We start from the raw sequence: 19,717 nt of genomic DNA, 5'->3' as shown, positions 1-19,717 counted from the left end.
CCCCCCACCCCCATTAAATCAAATGAATAATACTGGGGAAATTCCCTGAAATGCGCCTGAGATTCATCAACTTTTTTATTGTGAATATTTTAAAATGTAGTGTAATTGCAGCGCAATTCTTAAAAAAAAAAATCACCACTAACCACACAACTGTTGAAAGAAGTGCTCTTGCCACTTTTCCTATATCCACCACGGGCCATTCAGAAATGAAAATGTTGAGAAGAATAAGCAACAGAATGTTAATGTTGCTGTAACAATTGGTGCTGTACTACTATGCTTTGATTTTCTTGGGGTTGTGGGTCGGGGGAGAGTAATAAAAGGGTTTAAATATCTATCAGGCGATCTGTATTTTGAAGGAAAGGAAACATTTTTAATTGATAGGTTTTACAAAGTAAAAATAAAGATAAAATAAAATCTGAAACTTTTTAAAGTATGTCCCCAGAGGACAAAATTGGGGATAAAATAATTTAAAGCGTGATAGTTAGCATACTGTAGTCACGACTTAATCCTTCCAGGTATGTATATATTTTTAAGCGTTCTAAAGTTTGTAGTGTGACTGCTTATCAATGTGATCTCTTATCTAAATGTTTCCATTTTACTCTTTTTCTCTTAGTTTCCCAAACAAGTCTTATTTAATTTCTTAAAAGCAAGTTCATGAAATTCTTCAGAAGTTCACAAAAACCTCGATTTTATAACTTTTAAAATATTGAGCGGTTTGGTGAGTTGTCAGAGATTTTGTAAGAGGAGCATTTCCTTCCCCTTGGCCCTGGGTCAGACTCCCAGAGGGGAAGCGGCCCACAGGAAACCTGTGTGAGTGTTGGCTTTGTTGTTATGTGGCTGTTTGGAAGCCTCTTTCTGCAGGAAGTAGCTTCTTTCCAGAGCTAAACAATCACCTAAGGCTCCCCGCCCCTCCTCGGCTTACATGGCTTATGGCAATATTACAGAGCAGACAGGGACAGAGCCACAGTGTCCATTTCCCAGCCGGTTTTCTGTATTTATAGAAATTAAGAGCAAATTTGAATGCGGGCTCCCTTAAGCTTTTCTGAAAATACTAGAGTCCCGGTGCATGAAATTCGTGCACTCAGGGGAGGGGGGTGCCTTCAGCCGGGCCTGCGCCCTCTCACAGTCCAGGAGCCCTGGGAGGGCGGGGGGGGATGTCCAACTGCCACAGAGGTGGGAGAGGCTCCCACCACCACCACTGCACTCGACAGCCATGAGCCTGACTTCTGGCTGAGCGGTGCTCCCCCTGTGGGAGTGCACTGACCACCAGAGGGCAGCTCCTGCATTGAGCATCTGCCCCCTGGTGGTCAGTGCGCATCATAGCACTGGTCGCCCACCTCCCCCCACCCCCATTTAGTTGATTTGCATATTAGCCTTTTATTATTTAGGATAATGACTATGCCCAGGGGAGAATATTTTAATGAGAATAGAATAAAGAGAAGAACAGGTAGGCTTTCACCTTGAGGGGAGAGAATAAATTATGAAACTATGGGGTCTGTGACTTAAAGTTACTAGGATAGTTGTAAGGGTACTTATTCCACATCCTCTTTCTGCCAGAAAAGGAAAACTGGCTGGTACCTAATTTCAAGAACGTTTTGATCAAAGGTGGAACTCGAAATCTCCTAAAGGAAGAGGTTTCAAGTGTTTTTGAAACATATGTATCCCATCCCCATCCTTGAGTGAAGCAATTACAGTGTAGTGTCAGAAAGAAAGAGAATAACACCATCTTTACAGATAAAGTCAGCCAATAAAAAACAAACAAAACCAAAAACATTAGAGATCAAAGGCTGAACTACCACTAAATTCCACTAGAGTCAAATTATTTTATATTAAAATTGTGCATATACTTATTGTTATTTGAACATCAATGCAGCTTAAAGATTTTGGCTACTCAATGATTTTAGCTCTCAAGAAATCACAGCCACTATACCCAATGCAATCATCTGCACATAGTAGGCATTGCTAAAAATTGTTGTTCCAATTAATACTTTGTACCTTTTCTTAAAATATATTTTTTTTAATTTCAGAGAGGAAGGGGAGAGGGATAGAAACATCAATGATGAGAGAGAATCGTTGACTGACTGCCTCCTGCATGTCCCTCATTGGGGATTGAGCCCGCAACCGAGGCATGTGCCCCAACCAGTAATCAAACCATGACCTCCTGGTTCATAGGTCAGCACTCACCCACTGAACCAAACTAGCCTGGCACTTTGTACCTTTTTAAGTATGCAATCTTTTCATATGCTTTCAATTAGATTACAAAGGAAATGAAGACATAAGCCAATACATCTAGGATAGTAATTAAGTGAATGTTTCCATCAATAGAGGGATCTCCTCCATCACAAAGACTCTAGCTCCTTTTAACACCATCCTCTAAATCTATGAGCTAAATTCTTACACATGAGAATCTATAACCAATTGTTAAAACAAAACTAAACTAAATAATGCTCTCTACTTCGTGTGGAGTAACCAGTATCCAGTCCCTGTGTCCTACCAGACTATTCTGAAATGACAACCTGCATGCAACTGATTTCCTGAATCTTTAGGAAATTGTAGTTCAAGTCAAAGACAGCCTATCCCTTGAATAGGTTTCCCTAATAGATGCCCACCCCAGGAAGGTAGAGATACAATAGTAAGGATGGAAGTATAGCATACCACTCAAAATGGTAAGCTCTGGAGCCAGACAGCCTGGTTCTTATACTGGCTCTGCCATTATTATGTGACCTTGAGCAAGTTACTCAACCTCTCTGTGCCTCAATTATCACAGAAGAAATAAAAGACATAACAGAGGTATTAGGATTTTTTTTTGGCGGGAGGAATAAATTAATACATGTAGTTCTTAGAACAGCGCCTTACAGTGGTAGGTGGTAGGTACATCATAGCTATTATAATTAAAATAGGGTTTCTTCACTTACACACACCTTTAAAAGGGAATTAAAATATCACTAAAAGTGGCTCAGTTGGTTGGAGCATCGCCCAGTGTTCTGAAAATATCACTAAAAGATAAAGACTATAACAAAGAAAAAATATAATTCCAAGAGTAGCCTCCAAATGGAGTAGGGTGTGATGGAGTATGTGTACTGGCCTTACAGTTATCATGAGTATTGATAATTGATAAATATGTACGCACGGAGTTATAATAGTGGAATATTCACTTGGGAGAGGAAATATCAGTTGTGCATGAGTGATTATAGAAAAATCAATAACCAACTAAAAAATTTTTTTCAGTTTTATGAGACTTAATAATTTCCCCTTTTTCTCATGTACCAGAATCTGAAAGTACATCTCCTCCACGTCGCTTTCCTTGACACTCCAAGGGGAGCTCCTTGCTCCATCTTCAACCCATCTCCAGAAATGTGTTAACATTTCTAGAACACAACTTCCACCATTGGATAACAATTTATCTTAGGTTCCCAATCTCACTGTGCTGTGAGCTCCTGGGGGAAAGGGTCATGTCTTGCCAAATCAGTGTTCACTGCTCGGTCCTCCTCTTGGTCTCTTGGAGTCTTTTCTTATAGTTTGTTACTCTCCTTGAAACACTGTCTTTACTTGGTTTCAGAGACACCACATTCTCCTGCTCTCTACTGCCCTCACTGGCAGGTCTCTCTCCATCTCTGCTGCTTCCTCCATCTCTTCGGAGCGACTAAGTGCCAGCATTCCTCCGAGCTCAGTCCTTGGCCCTCTTTATTTACACTCCTGCCCTGGCTGATTGTATCTTGTGTCATGGCTTTAAATATTACTTAGACACAGATGACTCCCAAATATGTACTTCGCCCCCAATAACCTCCTGAGACCCAGACTCAGATATCCAACTGTCCACTTGGATATCTAACAGGCATCTCAAACTTAACCTGACCCAAACAGAACTTTTTGTTTCCCCCAATCTACTTCCCCCGCAGGCTTCCCCATAGAAACACATGAACCCAGTTGCTCAGAACAAAAACGCTGGTACTCTCCTTAAATTCTTTCTTCCTTTGACCATGCCTTCCTTCCTCTCCATCCAACCTCTGCCAATAGCTTAACATTCAAAATATATCTCAAACCTGACTACTTCTGCACCTCCATTCCTTCACTCTTGTCCAAGCCACCATCATTCCTCATCCAAACTAGTGTAAACACCTCCAGATTCCCTGCTTCTAATATTGTCCCCTATAGTCAGTTCTACACATGGCTGGCAGGGGGATTATCCACAGCCCCAAATCCTCCAATCCCATCACACTCAGACCCCATCATTTATCATGGTCTACAAGGCACTCAATGACTTTGTCCCTGCTCTCTCTCCAACGTCATCTCCTAACTCTGCTCTTCAGTATTTCTGCTCTAGCCACACCAGCCATCTCGATATTCTTCAAACACACTCAACTCTGTCCTCCCTGGAAGACTTTGTATTTGCTCTTCCTCTATAGTATCCAGCCTGACACTATTTCTCCAGATCCTCCTCAACTTCCACTGACTATGCTAGTTAACACGTTCATACACATGCAGAGTCACTCTTTTTTTCCAAATATTTTTATTGATTTCAGAGAGGAAGAGAGAGGGAGAGATAGAAACATCAATGATGAGAGAGAATCATTGATTGGCTGCCTCCTGCATGCCCCCTACTGGGTATCAAGCCCGCAACCCCAGGTATGTGCCCGCCACAGGAATCAAACCCAGGACCCTTCAGTCCGCAGCCAACACTCCATCCACTGAGCCAAACAAGCTGGGACTGCAGAGTCACTCTTGAACCTCTCATCCTGCTATGTCTTTCTTCATAATGTTTAGCACTACCTGACATTATACTTATATTTGCTTACCATTTGTATCCCACACTGAAATGAATACTCCATAAGGGCAAAGACTTTGTCTTGTTCTACCCTCAGCTTCTAAAATAGAGCCCAACATAGGCTCTCAATAGATAAGCATTGAATAAATGAATTAGTATGCCTTCCTTATTTTGGGCCCTTTAGTGCCAAGATAATTCCTGGTCCATTAAAGCTTTGATGAATAAATGAACAAATTGCTGATCCCGTAGATATCTCTTTAGGAATGAACATATAAAATTAATATATTTATTATGTAACATATGAACTATTCTGTTCACATATTAAATAATCATTTCATCTCTGCTGGAATTGTGATACATATACATCATTGAATTTGCTTAACCTAAGTAGCCAATATCAGATCTATCAAATATGTAAGTCTAAATGTGTACATTTCATTTGGTAACAAATGGGATGTACTAAAATTCCTACATATATCCAAAAGCCTGCCTAAATTTTGGATAGCACACTCAAACACTTAAGTCCTTGTGTAAAGAGCATGTTCCAGAGTAGCCCCAAGTTCAACTAAAGGCTAGGACTAAAATTTGGGGGCAGTAGAATGATGGTAGAAAGGGTCACCCATGCCTTTTATAGGTAGGTATACCTAAGAAATATATCTGGGCCCTGCTTCCCATTCCCCTCAGGATGGCTCAACATGCCCTAACAACCTTTAGAGCTTTCCCATCTTACCACGGAACAACCACATTTCTTCTCCCATTCTATCTTTATCCTGTCTATAGCTTTGAGTTTTGTAGCAAACCCATCCCTGAGATGGGTCAATAGCAAATAATATTTCACAAGATATGACAACAGGATAGCACGTTCATTTTAAGCTTTAATCAGACTGCATGTTGAGTTAGACTGTGACCGTGATTTGTATGTTTATGTGTGTGGGTGTATGAAATGAGCCCATTCAGCTGAAATCTGGAAAAGATGTACCTCATGCACCATTTCCATCACTCTCAGAGTCAGAGTTGATTTTGTCTGTGGCTCTTTCTTCTATCACCCATTCCGCTTGTCGAAAACCACCTGTGTTTGGAAACTCATTTTAAGCCGCTAATTGCAAACTCAGGCTGCCTATGCAGGAAGTTAACACAATTCATGGAAAAGGGGAGGAATCTAGTTGCTCTATCAACTGAGTGATATGTAAAAGGAAGTTTTCACAGAGATCTGAAAGTCAGTTCTAACTTTTTCCACCTAATTAAATGGTGATGGGTCCAAGGCAGATTCAATCATAACGTTAATGGCCAAAGCAGAGGTGGGTCCAATTTGCAGGGGGGGAATAACATAAGAGAATAAAAAGTGAAAATTTTAAAAGCTCCAGGCCTATACAGGGCTGTGACACAGTTCTGCCCATTAGAGAACATTTACTCAGTCGTTTCTCTTTTGTTCCTTCTAAAGATACCTGAGAGTCTCTGGAGAATGGATCATGTTTTGTAAGCCAAAAGGAAACGTAAACAACTCTCATGGGACATTAAAATTAATCACCAGGATTTTAACTTTAGACACAAATCTAAAAGAAATTAGTGAAGGGGAGACAAGAATGGGCCAGTGGACTCATTCACTCTATTCCTTCTAAATGTAATCATGCTCAAAACCCAGTCTCATAGGTATCCAACCCCCCAATATCTCATTTTTGCAGCACTGTGATGTGTGTCTAATGCTTTTTCTGGGCTCTTGGAGGCTACACCAAAGGCACAGTGACAGGAATTATATGGCTAGATCCTTCCACAGTCTACACTGCGATGCCTATGAGACCCATCAGGGTCAGAGGCTCCAGGGGTAGAAATTACACTCAGAAAGCAAAAGTGTAGTGCAGAGGTGGTAAGTTGTAAACTGCTTCTCTCAGGAGTAAAAAAAAAAGAAGAAGAAAAGAAGAAGAAAATTAAGTATCTATGACCAGAGTGACCCAGGAGTAGCCATGCTCCGGGGTTTAGAAACTGCACCTGCAGAACCTGCCTACCTCCCAGTGTTAGCTGCCCACAAACCAAGGACTGTAACCAATTCAGGCTGCAGCGGACAGGCTCCCAGCAACCGAGGCTTCTAGTTCCACAGAGCCTGGCTCCCTTCGCTGACCAGCTAGGAAATGCTTCATAAATTTTTCTATTTAACTGCCCATTGAGGTTGGGCTTCAGGTAAACAATATTTTATCTCTGGGATGGCTTTCCCAAAATCTGCCATCTCTCTCTCTCTCTTTTTGTGAGTCAAATAGCAAATTGGGCTCGGTACACTGGATGTCTATGTTTTTGGATACAGTCGGCCTGTTCTACCAATGTAGGTAAAGGTGGACAACACAAGGCCTCTCGGGAAAGGACAGGGAAGAAAACAGAGACTGTCTCTCTCATCGATCATGAGCACATGATCACAAAGGTCTGTGGAGGCCCTGCCCACTGTGTGAGGATACAGGTTCTGATCAGGCAGAAAACTGACTTTCCCACAAACAAAAAATCCACGCCACCCCTTGGGTATGTTAGCAGAATCCAAACAGTTAATTTTCTGGGTGTAGCGCAGTCAGGATAAATCCCATCATGAATTCAGTAGGGACCGTCTGTGAGTCATGGAGAGCCTGGCATTGTTCCTGAAACTCTGAACTTTTGGATTTGCCCAATGTTCACGAAACAAAAAGAGCTGATTCATGCGTATTCACTCAGCATTTCGTCTTGGTTCACAATACAGCTTTCATTCAGGGTGTTCGTCATTCCCAACCTCAGTATGTGGTAGTATTAATTATGAAACCCAAACACCATAAGAATGTGTATGTTAATAGCAATAATGACAACTGTACACTCCTATAGTCCTTCAGTCCCACTTGTATTTTCATACATCAATGGTTTCCTCCTCACGATGACCCTATGACAGTGATGCCGAACCTTTTGAGCTCAGCGTGTCAGCATTTTAAAAAACCCTAACTTAACTCTGGTGCCGTGTCACATACAGAAATTTTTTGATATTTGCAACCATAATAAAACAAGGATTTTTGATATTTATTTTATATATTTAAATGGCATTTAACAAAGAAAAATCAACCAAAAAAATGAGTTTGCTGTCACCTCTGACATGTGTGTCATAGGTTCGCCATCACTGCCCTATGAGGTGCTACTATTTTCCCAATTTTACTAATGAGGAAATCAAGGCACAAAGATATTTACCAATTTGCCCAAGGTCAGGTACTTTGCAAAGGAAGAAGTGAAAGCCATGAAACAGTAAAAAACAAGTAAGCAGTGTATCGGTTTAAGCTAATAACATTAATCAAAAAGCCAATGTTAGCTAGCCTGCTATCACAATCAGACCCAAACATGTAAGGGATTCACACCACAGTTAAGGGTGTCCCTTGCTAATGTCATGGTCTTGGGCGGGCATTCAAGTCAGTGGGGCTGCTTTCTTCCATGTGGTGATCTAGGGACTTGGGCTTCTTGCATCTTTTGACCCTAGGATCTCCAGTTATCTGCACCCAAGCAGCCTAATGAGAAAGAACATGGAGAAACTTGAACAGAAAGTTTTAGGGGCCAGGTCTGGAAGTGACAGGCATCATTTCTAGTAGCACTCCGGCGGGGATAACTTAGTGACAAGGCCACACCTCCCTCTAAGAGAGGCTGGGAAATGAAGCCCACCTACGTGGCCAAAAGAGAGAAGAATGGATTTTGGTGGAAACTAGCCATCTCTGCCTGCATCAGTCTCTCCAGTCACCAAATACCCTTGCACACTTTTTCCCACAGGCAAAACAAACTCACCCTTTTCCTAAGAGGAACCACCCGGGGCCCCATCCTGTCACTGAAGCAGGTCAAAGTCCAGCGTCTACAGGTGGCACACTGTCCTTTCCATCTGATGGAGATGTGGCTCCTGTGGTCCAATGGAAGACTAATTATCTCTCCTATATGTGCAATCACCCCCTGGACAATGACAGGTGGGGATGGGATAACCAAAATATCCCAGCCCCCTTTCAGAAAAGGGAAGAAGGGGTGACACATAGCAATAACAGACCCCTGAAGGCAAACACAGGGAAGACCCTGTCCTGGAAGTGGGGGGAATTGATCCTAATGCCGTTGTCTGAGAGGCATTCCTTCATCCATTATTCTTGACTTTCTCTGGCGAGGCTCTTCAGGAGGTATTTCTTCCTCATCCATTATCCTGTAGGACTCACATCTGAATTGGACCTTAGAGGGTATGTTTTCCTTGGGGGCTGCACAACTTCAGAGCCTGTTTCTTACGTGTGCAGTTTGGGGGCTCAAGTGGTTTTTGGGTTTTTTTGGTTTTTTTGTAGTCATAGCATATTTAATCCAAGCTTGACGTTTCTTTGGAAATACAACTCTCTCCAAATTTTACTGGGCTTCTGGTAAGTTCCATGTGTCAGCAACCACATCTAAGCCTGAAGTGTCTTTTCTAGACATAATTTCTTAAACATGTGTTATTTGTCTGCTTCCTCTAACCAATGCCTTTTGCTCTCAAATTAACCTTGGCTACCTGGAGGCCCTGTGAAGCAGTAGGCTTATATAGAAGGGCAATACTTGCTGGGTCTTAGCTCTGACTCAGAGATAACCTATTTAAATGGACTAATGAATATTGTTGCTCAAATCCTTTTTTTTCTTTTTTGCTCAAACCTTTTTTTAATTGTATCTTTTATTTGTGGAATCCCAAAATAATCAATTTCCCCTGGCCAGGTAGCTCAGTTGGTCAAAGCATCGTCCCAATGTGACAAGGATGTGAGGAGGGGAGGGGGGAGCAAACCCACAATCCAGGCACGTGCCCTTGACCATGAATCGAACCCTCAACCCTTTGATACTCGGGATGATGCTCTAACCATGAGCACAAGAGTCAGGACAATAAATAAATATCTTTTAAAAATAATCAATTTTCCAATTATATTAGGCCATTAATATGTGTTCTATTTATCTCTGCTTTAAAAACAACAAATTCAGCTCTTTTCTTCCTTGTAACACCTTGCTAAACACAGTAAGAATTCTGGCCCTTCCCAACCTTTCCTTCGAGTGTTATAAACTCTGCAGGGACTAGGTTTATCTTCCATGTTTCACAGACAACAGCCTTGTAAAATATTTTTCCACAGAAGAACATAGATCTTTAACTTTCCAGCCTGTTCTGTGTTGTTGTTTTTTATCACCTGCCACTTAATGGCTAAGCCAACACTTTTTAAGTGGTGTTTTTTTTTTAATGAGGGCAGCACACAAGATAGGATAGGATGCTATAACAAATAGGCTCTAATATACAGAGATTTAAACTATTAGAATTCTATTGCTTGCTCAGATCACAGACCTGAGCAAGTATTCACATTGGTGAGATGGTTCATTCCATGTGGTCATTCATGGATGGACTTCTTTCCATCTTGTGACTCTGCTGTTGCCTAGGACTTTGTAGTGCTCTGTATCTAGACAGTGAGAGATGAAAGGATATAAAGGAGTGAAGGCAAGGAGTAAAGGGTGGGCCAGGTCCACTAGCTGCTTACACCCCGTTCTGTTCACATTTCATTGGAGAGAAGTTAGACCCTCGGCCACACATAATTGTAAGAGAGGTGAGCTATAGGCCCAAAGAAAGAGAAAACCAGTTTTAATAGATTTTACATTAAATACACTAGACCCACATAACAATATAAACTTCCTTAAGCATCACATTTAGTCAGGTGTTTACTCAACTACAAATGACACGCCTGTATTTCTTAAGTTTGCCTGGTCATCAGAAAAACCTGCTTGTTAAAAATGCAGTCTTTGGTCATCCAGCGCTGCTATACCAGACCCACTAAGAAATAGAGCTGCAAATATAAACTTCTATAAGCACCTCAGGCATCCTGATCAGATGAACCCTACGAACTCCCATGTTAGAGTTCAAAACCGTTTGGAGATTGTAAGTTCATAGTTTGATCTAATGTAATTTAGCAAGTTCAAAAAAACCCTTCTTTATGCTATAAAGGTGCCTATAAATCAAGTTAAGAGAAACAATTCTATAATCAACCATCAATCAGTAAAAAAGCCATTTAACATATATAAATTATACATATATAATTTTATATATGAATAATGTGTACATATATATAAAACAACAAATTTTATATTTATTTCTATAAATAAATATAACAGGTAATTATATATATGATTTCTTGACTTGATAGTTTCTAACAGGAGAAAACGTATAAAACCAGAAGAGGCCTTCAGAGCTGCTCAAAAACAGCTAGGAAATTCCTAAATGAGGGACCAGACTGCTTGCCAAAAAGATCTGTACCCATGGCTGGGACATAGAGACCCAGAACGAAAGAGAACATACAAGGTTGAGAACTAGAAAATGTTGGGAGAAGGCTGGTGGGAGGCTGGGAAAGCCTCGCAGACTCAGAACAGAGATAAGTGGGGACTATAAACCAGGGCAGGAGGGGGACTAACCAGGCTACCTTGGGGGCACCAAGCAGGAGGGGGACTAACCAGGCTAACTTGGGGGCACCAAGCATGAACTGCTGGGAGAAAAGCCGTAGCCCTGATTAGCAAAGCTTTATAAGTACTAGTATGAATGGCTGTTGGCTGAGCCTGCTGCCTGTAAAACAATAATCAGCAAGACTGAGATCTTCAGAAGGGTCACTGAGGGAAATCGGAGAACACCTACCCTCTGGAGCAAAGGAGTCTTAAAAAACAGGAAGGAGCCTGAAATCCTTGGGGTAGTTGGGGGGGGAGGGGCGTTCTGTCTTGGACGCTGTTATAGCTCTTCCATCTCCATCCAACTCTACTATTGTGAAATGAACAGAAACATCTGTTTCCCTTCTGCAAACCCTTCTGTTCTTCATGCTTTGACCTCACATTTGGAGAAAAGGAGAAAAAGATGGAAAGTCGCCTAAAATTCAATTTCTCAGAGTACAAAAAGTTTCAACTTGGGCTAGAATCTGGTTCCTGAAAGAGACGGCGTGTAAATTATGGAAGAGGCAGAAATTGCGTAACTGGGACTCAGGCAACCTTATCTGAACAACCAATTGATAAGCACTCTTGCTAGTGAGGAACCAAGCCTTCCTTTGGAGCCTCTCCAGCTTTTTTTAAAGCAAATTAGTAAATCAGGACTTAGAATGTGATTCTACTTGCCAACAACAGAGAAACAATGATCTGTGCGGCTGAAGCAGAATGCACCATAAGGAACAAACCTGCTTCCTGATCCTTGTGCAGCAATATTTACAGTTTCTTAATAAAATAGTAATTAGCTAGTTATTTAATATGTGTCGAGCCCTGTGTTACCACTGCTATCTTTCTTGAGCCTAACATTATCTCCAAGTGTTAAGTATCTTCATTTCGTAGGCAAGAAAACTGAAACTCAGAGAAGTAACTTGTCCAACATCACATGGCTAAGTGTCAGAATGGATATCCAAAGCTACCTAGTTCAAATGTCACCTCCCCAATGAGGCCAGACCACCCTGATTAAATTGGCTCCCTTTCAAAACCTGATTATTCCCTCTGTAGTCATTATGTTGTTTGTTTAATTGTCCATTGCTTATCTCCTCATAGAATGTACGCTTCATGAAGGCAAGGTTCTTTCTGTCTCATTTATTTTTATGTCCCCAATGCCTGGGAATGAGGCTACAACCCAGCAATGCCTACTGAATAAATGACTGCTTAATTGAATGAATGAATGAATGAATGAATGAATGACATCCAAGCATCTCACAGTCTTAAACACTGCAATACACTAAAGTTAGAAGCCTGTGTGAAGTGTCAGGGTAATTTTCTATGTTGAATTTAACCCTTCCACATCCTAAAAGGATATATCCTAAGCATCATGAACATACATTCTGAAATATTGTACTGCCTTTGTTTAAAACATATAAAACAATTTTTATTTTTTTAGGAAAAGAATTCCAAAAGGTTTTGCTTCCAATCAAATTTCAAACTTATGAATTCTGAATAATTTAACTAGGCAAAAAGTTGTTTCCCCAATTATATTAAAGATTTCTTCTATTTGATATCTATTTTTCAGATGTCATATACTACAGGCAAAAAAAGAAAAATTTAAATCCTTAAAGTAGGTACTGTACAATTTTTTTCAAATAATGAGATAAATTAAGGGAAAAAAACAGTAAATCAGTAATCTCCTTAATGTATATCAGATATAAGCCTCTTAAGAATTATAAGTGATGTTTATAAATTTCAGCCATTCATTCTCTAGAAAGTGTACTAATTTTCAGCTGGCATGCTTGCAAGAAATTCAATGAACATGTCCATATATATTAATAATGGGGCACTTTATACTTGTCAAAGTAAGAGTTGTTAGGAGAAGAATGGCTATGCTCTCTCTCCCCTCTGATCATATTGGATTAGCTTGTTCTATGAGCCCTAAATGCTTCTTTTCTCAACTAAAATGAATTTCATATGACACTTGCAATAGTTCAAGATGGTAAATAAGAGCCTTAAGAATATTCAAAAATAAACAGGTTTTAACCAAAATTTTCAAAAGAGACAGAGTGAATATTCAATCTTAAGTGTCAACATTAGGCACAAACTTAGCTGTAGAGGTTCTACACTATTCTTTTCATTCATTTACCCTCCTAATAACTCTCTATACCAACCTCCCTTTTAGGTGAAATTAATCAGGTGGCAGATCAAAGCCACTTCCTCTCACTCAAGTTCAGCAAGGACAGTGAAATCCTCATTACCATGCACAGAATAATGAGTCTTAATGTATTTGAAGACCAAGGAAATTTTCATCCTTGTCATCCTGAGATAATAAATACATCCAGACCTTTCCAACGCCCATCAAATATATAACCCATTCTTTTCCCATTTTTAATGGGAAGCTCCTCAAGAATTCACTTCAAGTCCATCACAAACAACTTGTATTTCAAACCCATAGCCAGCGCACAGTAGCTTTTGTAATTTTTTGGCAGGAATGGGTATCTTGTCAACAGGGTTAGGTGCAGCCCTAACAGGATATAGAAGTCTAGACTAAATAATCTTTTTGATCACCACTATCTTACATCTCTTCCCCTTGTTATGAGGAAAATAATGTGTTCTTAGGTTGACACATGTTTTGGTATTACAGGAAACATTTTGGTCCCTGTGGTTACCATAGAGCACTGTGTTTTATAGCAGTGAATACTCATGCTGACATTGTAACAGACAAGCTAGTATTACTGGGATTTAGTATGTAGCAGATTACAAATCATCCTGACTTTTATGCTTCATTCACTTCCTACCCGTTAACATAGTAAAACCTTCTTAAGAGTAGTGTACATCAGCCAAACATGCTATTTAGCAATTTCACCAGTAACCACAGATTGAATTCCAGTTTTGCAAAAGGAAATATTCCAGGGTAATCTAGAACTCGGTCCAAGGTCATCTAGAACTCGGTGGATTTTTCTGGATACAAAAATAAATCTTCATGCCAACCTATACTTCATGCCTGAAGTATCTACAAGAGGTCATAAGAGTTATTTTGGACCCTACCACATTATAAACTAGCCTGAAGCATAGTCATGTACACAGTAAAAGAAGTTATTTCACATTATGCCTATTTATATATGTGGGTCCTCAAGTCACTTCCAAAATTTCAACTGATATCCAAGTGTTAGCGCTTACAGTAGTAGGGAAGCTATGGAAGGAGGTCAGGAATATAGATTAATCGATGCATAGCTTTCAAAGGATCTACACATCATTTGAAAAAACACATTTTATTTGCTTTCACTGTAACAAGGAGCTAGTACATCCATCATAGCTTTCCTCTGTGAAATCATCACTGCCTCAGCTTTCCCATCTGTCACCATGTCGTGAACAGTGAAGACCATTGCCTATGAAATGGGGAAGAGAATTTCTATTCCATTGACAGAGGCACTTAGTTCCACTTTCACAGCCAACATCTGGTTACTTTCACAAACCCTGCAATTAGCTCAAAACCCAGAGAAAAAGAGCACCAAGTGAAGCAGTTTTAGGTTGAGATGAATCAGCCCACAGAATGACCCATTTGGCCCATGAAAAATTGTTCACATTTTTCTCTTTCTTTGTAAAAGGGCACCAACGACCTTTAAATGAAGTAACCAAAAATGGTGACTTTGGAAGATTTAATGCATTTTTTTTCTTTTCATGGTTCTTAAAATCAATAATCTACTATTAAAAGATATATGACATATTGAAGAAAGAGCCACACTAAAATGGTTTTGGTTCGTATTGAGTCTTTGCATGTTCTCCTACTTCTTTTTTGAAGGACCCTAAACTTGCTTTGGTATGTACATGAGCTTTGCTTCCCCTCTGAGGAAAGTGAGGCCCCTCTTCTCAAAGAAAGGCAGTGCTGTATTAACTTGACAAGAAGCTCCTGATTAGCCAGATTTCATGCTAATACCATTTAAACGTTATCCTTTATTAAGGGGAAAATGTAAGAAGTATTTTAATGGTATATGTGAGAATCACAGAAATTCAGTTATGGAAATTACATTGTGACAGAAGAGAAATGAAGAAGGGTGGAGTGTTTCATCCTCAGTGAGTTAATCAGTGATTCAGAAGGAAGAATGCAAGTCCACCCCTGAGCGATGTCTATCAAATCTATGGAAAGAGAAAATTACGTAAACTGTCTCTGTGCTTTTTCAAGGACAAAGTTCTTTCAGGCTCAAATCCTTGTGCTTTTTCCACAAGGTTCCATCAGGATCCTTTCTTGGATGCAGACAACAATCCTCCTCTATTATTTTTCAAATTTCTGCTTTTTTCTTGTTTCAATATCAAGTCTCAGAAACAAGATCCTTATATTCTAGGGATGAAGACTAACAGAGGAAATACTTTGTCCCTGGAATCCATGACTAGGTAACAACACCTTACTCCCCAAGAGAGGTGCTGTTTAAAAGCAGGATCTGCCTGGAGTCCTGTTTATTGGATCAGTGTATGCATGTAACATGAGAAAACTGGATGTTCTTAGAGAAGATGTATCTGTGTGTGTGTGGGGGGGGGAGGGTGGATGAAGAGAGAGAGAGTACCCCAACTCTCTTGATAGGAAAAAGAAGAAAGGAGATATATCGCTCTCTATATATAAAAGGCTAAGTGTCCGTCCTTCCCCCTGACCAGTAGCAATGATGCGCACTGACCACCAGGGGACAGACGCTCAATGCAGGAGATGCCATGACATGCACTGGTCATTTAAAAATAAACGGCACCACGGACCTGGCACTGACAAACCAATGCTCGGCTTCCCCCAAGTAGGACACAGGCCCCATCACCACCCCAGGTGACAGCCCACCAAATCACAGCTGACACTGCCATGGCACAGCCAGCCCAGCCTGGAAACACTCACTATTGGCACTAGGTAATGATGTCACATAGCAATGGCTAGCTTCCTCTCCCTAGTGACTAGCCTCCTTGAAGTTTCTTCAGCCCAGGAACACGGCTTGCTTTATGGCCAGGTGCAAACATTTTACAGTTCAACCAAATGTTTGTGAAGCGTTTTCCCATGCTTCATCTCATTTGATCCTCATAGAAGTCCTGGAGAAGGTAGATAGGATAGTCAGTGGAATGTTATTTTCTTTTCATTAGCAAAACAATGGAGATTTAGAAAGTTTAGAAACTTGACCCGACTGAAAAGAAGTAAGAAATGGTGGAACTTGAAAATTACTACAGGTTTTCTCACTGTGCAGAATATATAGTCAAACACTGCTGCAGTTAAATATTTTACCCTTTGTTCTCCCTACCTGATCTACAATAATAATCTGCTTTGTGTTGATATTTACTGCTATGTTGCTGACAATTACCCGAAAGAGAAGTTGGGGTGCTTCACTGGGCTGGAAAAAGTTTAGCTAAATCAGAAAGCAGGTCTAGGGGAGGCTAGGGGACTGTCTAGGGTGGGGGGGGAAATGGACACATATGTAATACCCTTTGTAATAAAAAATTAAAAAAATAAAAATTAAAAAAAAAGAAAGCAGGTCTAATTAAGCTAGTTTATTCTATATATATATAAGGCTAAGTTGACTCGCACATGCGCCAATCGCACACGTGTTTCAATCTGTCAATTTCGATTGTGAATTTGGTTTACACTTTTATTATAGAGAAAGGGCGAATGGTGACACCCTTAAGAAATTACGAATTACATAATGCACATGAAAACATTTTGTGTGCTAGAAAACACTATCCAATGCTATTTTTTCTTATTTGTAATCAATCACTTTATTTATTAAATGCACTACAAGTATAGAATGACATAAGAAGTAATTAGTCACAAGGTACAGCAACGGCATAAAACCAAACATCCTCGTTCCCCAGGACCACGTCCCTAGGAATGCAATCAATCCTTATTTGTTCCTCTACACATGCCTAAGCAGCATGGATGCTCCAGTGCCAGAAATCAGGCTCAGGACCAGAGATCTCTGCTTCGTGTGCTGTACCTCACGCACACAGGTTGCTTGTTGCTTTTGTGGGTGGAAAACACCTCAGAACTGCTGGCGCTATCTCAGCAGCAGCCGTGGGAGGGGAGTATAAGGGTCTCCACAGCCCAAGCCATCCAGCTGCAGTGCCAGAAAAAACAGTTTCTAATCAAGCATGTAAATCCATTTTTATTGCCTTAAAAAGACTCACAGTAAGAACATTTGAATATTAAAGCACTCTATTCTAAAGACATAATTGTAATTTTACTGTTTACTGTTGGTAATGTACCTCAAACAATTTATTGCCTACTGAAAAATCCAGGCCTACTTTATACCAAATTCTAAGTAGTTAATAAGTGCAATTAGTCCCTACTGGGATCAATGCAGAAGTTGGTTGTTTGGAAGATTTGGTCTTCTTCTTTTCTGATTTCCCTAGCATTCTCCGACGTCTGAAGTTCAAGATCACCCTTATCCCACACCCACATCCTGGGGACTCTCGCTAACTCCCAGCCTTGTTCCTCCTCAACCCCTGCACCCCATCAAGAAAAAGCATTTTCCCTAATTGCATCCAACTATCACTTAAACAACTCTTCTCACTTATATAATTATCATTGGTACATTTTTAAGCTATAGTTGGAAGTTGAGGAAGGAGATAAATTCTCCCCAAGCAACATAAATTGCCTCTAGCTTTCCAGAAAAGGGCTGTGTTTGCTACCAAAAAAGATGAATTATTAACATATAATAACCTCATCCTTGAGTTCCATAAATACCAAAAATCTTTCCCTTCTCAAGCAATTTCAACTCTAAAATGTTTATTCAGAGCTTGTGAAAATCAATTTAATATTTTGATATTTACTTCTGTAAAATTAGTAATATTTCATTGAGACTTCTGATATAACCATAAATGCAAAAATCTAGTTTTTTCCTCTTCCTGAAAACCTCCAAAAGAAAAAAAATAGAAAACAAAAATACAAGCTGTATTTTCAGTAAAATAAGGACATATATTACAAAATATTTTTAAATGATGCCTAAAACAACAGAATTCTCAGAAGAAACAAAGGGAGTAGAAAGAAGCTGAGAGAAGATCCTACTAGTGATGGGTCTCAAAAATTGCCAACAAAAAATATACTTTTTGAAGAAAGTGAGGGATACACCTAGAAAAGACCTATAGCCCATGTACATAAAAGAGTCCAGAAAGAGAATAATCTGAAGATGACAGAAGCCTCCATAGCCCTGGTCCAGAGCACAGAAGCTAAGTATGTCATGAAGAATCAGATAAAGACAGATGCAAGAGAGGTTTCTGGCAAGTATTTAAGGATATTTTAACGTTAGAAAATCTGTTAATAAAATTAATAGGCCTAATGAGAAAAGTGGTATGATCATCTTCATGAGGACTGAAAAAGAATTATAATAATTAATCCTTACACTTTTATTTAAATAACAATAGGGAATTGATTATATGATAGCCCCCAAAGATGACCATTGTCAAATTTCTCCCTTCCCTGTATAACTATGTCACTCCACCCTCAAGAGGTGAAGTTCATTCCCCAACCCTTGAATCTGGACTGGTCCTGTGCCTGTTTTGACCAAGAGAATGAAGAGGAATTGGTTTTCTGATACATCAAAACCCAGAACTTCCTTTCTCTTAGAACCCAGATGTCAATGTTGTGAAGTCCAAGCCATATGAAAAAAACAAAATGAGAGCTAAAACACTCTGATCAACAGTGCCAGCTGAGCTCCCTGACAAGTCAACACCAACTACCACACATAGAAGTGGGCTGTCTTGGACGCTCCAACCAGGTCAAGCTCCCAGAAGACTGCAGCCCACACTGACATATTGTAAAAACAGAAAGGCTGTCCAACCAAGTCCAGTCAACCCACAGAAACCTGAGATAATGATTATTGTTTTAAGTCACTAAATTCTGGTGTGGTTTCTCATGCAGCAATAGACCACTTACACATGGGTATTTTGCTTATCTATCTCAATCCAAAAGCCAAGATCATGCTTAACTGGAAAAGGCTAGAAATAGTTCCACTAAAGTCAAAAATAAGGTAAGGATTGCCCTATTACCATTTTTATCTAACACTTTATGGGAGCTACAAGATGATGCACTTGGATAAAAGAAAAATATTAGTGGTATTTTTTTTTTAAGTTTACTCTCTCTCCTCTACTCATTCTGGTCTCTTTGCTGTTCCTTATCAGTAAATTTCTCTTTTAGAGATTTTGCTTTTGCTGTTCCCACTGCCTACCACTCTGTCCCCAATCGCCATACAACTGGCCTGCTATTTCCTTCAGAGATCTACTCAAATGTGACTTAATTAGCAAGGTCTTCCCCAGTCTTTTCCACTTATCTTGCAGAATTTTTTACCACTTAATATATTACACACATATGCATGCGCTCACACAGCACACTTCTTTACCATCTGTCCATTACGATGAGGGCTATATCTCTGGCATTTAAAAGAATGATTGGTACTCAATACATATCTTTTGAGTGAATGATTCAAGTTTATAAGGGTTTTCACTTTCTAGTTATATCTTTCTATTTATATCTTGGTTTTTCCTTAATTTTTTATTAATTTCTACCTTTTCCCTCTGACT

General features: G+C 39.9%; 1 protein-coding gene and 1 long non-coding RNA gene across 2 annotated transcripts in view; one reads left to right on the top strand and one right to left on the bottom strand.

Annotated features, from left to right (window-relative positions):
• The window catches only part of LOC107183727, a 13,393-nt gene extending 5,649 nt beyond the window's left edge, over positions 1 to 7,744 (bottom strand). Inside the window, exons 1-2 of the long non-coding RNA XR_001514538.1 lie at positions 7,655 to 7,744; positions 7,593 to 7,594 (exon numbers count right to left, since the gene is read on the bottom strand). This is a non-coding gene — a long non-coding RNA (uncharacterized LOC107183727). The remainder of the gene's footprint in view (positions 1 to 7,592; positions 7,595 to 7,654) is intronic.
• Positions 1 to 19,717, top strand: part of RHOJ (ras homolog family member J) — an 87,981-nt gene that overhangs the window by 1,143 nt on the left and 67,121 nt on the right. The window lies entirely within an intron of this gene.

This window comes from Myotis davidii, unplaced genomic scaffold, assembly GCF_000327345.1.
Source record: "Myotis davidii unplaced genomic scaffold, ASM32734v1 scaffold281, whole genome shotgun sequence".
Taxonomy (NCBI): Eukaryota; Metazoa; Chordata; class Mammalia; order Chiroptera; family Vespertilionidae; genus Myotis; species Myotis davidii.
The sequence above is the reverse complement of the archived record's forward strand: the minus strand, read 5'-3'. Positions and strand labels throughout refer to the sequence as shown.